Genomic DNA, 1,962 nt, shown 5'->3' on the forward strand with positions numbered 1-1,962 from the left:
ATGGTTTTTTTTCTACTCCGTCAAACGTCACGAAACTTTTTCCACACGTTGGCATCACCATCCACAGCGCCCACGCCAATTTGCATATTTTTCCGACGCTCGATGCATTTTCTAGGGTTTTCCCTGTAAAAAATCAATAAAACACTGGCCGGACGTGACGCAACGTTCGTTTTGTATCCGTTTTCATTCCAACCTTGCGTGGGGGCCTACGTTGGCCGTGCCCACGTGTACGCACAATTTGGTCCACTTGCATGCATGCGATCACGTAACCCCAGTGCAACCAGCTACTTTTTGGTCTGCCGGAGAGGGGGTTCCCAACTACGGTTTTTTTTCTACTCCGTCAAACATGACGTAACTTTTTCCACACATTGGCTTGACCATCCACAGAACGCACGGCAATTTTCGGTATTTTTTTATGTCCGATGCATTTTCTAGGGTTTTCTAGGCGAAAGTACCCTAAACCGCTGTCCGGACGTGCCGCGACGTGTGGTTCTTATGTGATTTCGTTCATATCATGCGTGCAGGACTAAATTCGGGATGCACACACACTCGCAAAATTTCGTTTCATTATATGCATTCAATCACGTACCTTTACATTGAGCATCGGTACTAATTTCTTATGTTTTACCATATATTCGTGTACAAATGCATCATCAAATCAATACTCTCGAATGAAATGGACAAAACAAATTTCACTCAAATTTCATTCAACATAGATAAGATATTTTACATACTCGAGCGAACTCGACGATGATAAGTTCGTACATAAAGTCTAGTACTTAGGCTTAGAACGACATAACCAAATTAACTAAACAACACACTAAAAAAACTACTCGGCGTCGCTATCAACGAGGTCAATCACGTCCGGGCCGTTGCCGCCGTCATCGTCGCTGCTGGACCGGTTCGCGACGTCGTCCGAATCCTCTTCCTCCTCCGCCGCCGGTGCCTGCTGCCACTCCTGCTGCCACTCCGGCGGCGCCATCGCCTCGGCCGCCTGGATTGCGGCCGCAATCTCGGCGGCTTCCTTCACCGCCGCCGCCGCAGCCTCCGACGCCCGTACGGCCACGTGGTACCCCGGGGTGTCATCCGGATCGCCGTCCTCGCGGAGGATGACCTGCTCCGGCGGCAGCTCTATCTCCGGCGGCAAGGAAGGGGCGGCCGGCGCGGGCGCCGGTGCCGGCTGCGCACCATGGCAGCCGCCACGTCTGCGGCGATCGTGCGGTGGAGGCGGTGCGCGAAGACGGCCGCTGCGGCCCGTCAGGTCGGGGGTCACGCCGGCCGCCGCAAGGCGGAAGGCTGCCATGACCTCCCAATAGTCTTTCCCATGCCAAAAATTCTTGCGGCCTTCGATGTTGTGTCGGCCGCCGCTGTGGTTGCGGAGCTCCTCCTCCGTTGCGCCGGGACCCGGCGTCGCGTAGCCGTCCGCGTCAATCTTCCAGTTGTGGGGAAGACGACAGCCCGGCGGCACGGGGAGGCAGTAGCGGTGGAGCTCCACCGTCTCCGGCACTCCGATGCTCATCGGCCATGCACCGGGTTTGTCGTCGTCGTCGCCGCCGCCACCGGTGCTGCTGCTGCTGCCGCGGAAGAACGCCATCGACGGTGGTCGTCGGTGGGACGGGTGCGAGTGTGGGCGTGGGAGGGACGGGGTGGGCGTCGGAGGGACGGGTGTGCATTTATAAAGCGGCGGGCTGCGGGCGGGGCGATGCGGGGGAGAGGAGGTGGCGGGTGGGACGCCGGGGCTATTAACGTCGGCGCGTTAATGACCGCGCGGCAGGCGGGCAGGCGCTTTGACCCTCGGCCGCCGCGAACGACACGTCCGAAGGGGGCATGCCAGGCGGCGGGGCAAACCAGGCGGCGGGCCTGTCGGCTGGCGGGCGAGGAGGCGGCACTGGTGGCGTCCGGCAGGCGAGGAGCCGACAGCGGCGGCAGGCGGCAGCGGTGGCGTCCGGCAGGCACAGCGGG

The sequence above is a fragment of the Triticum aestivum genome, chromosome 5D (genome assembly GCF_018294505.1).
Source record: "Triticum aestivum cultivar Chinese Spring chromosome 5D, IWGSC CS RefSeq v2.1, whole genome shotgun sequence".
NCBI lineage: Eukaryota > Viridiplantae > Streptophyta > Magnoliopsida > Poales > Poaceae > Triticum > Triticum aestivum.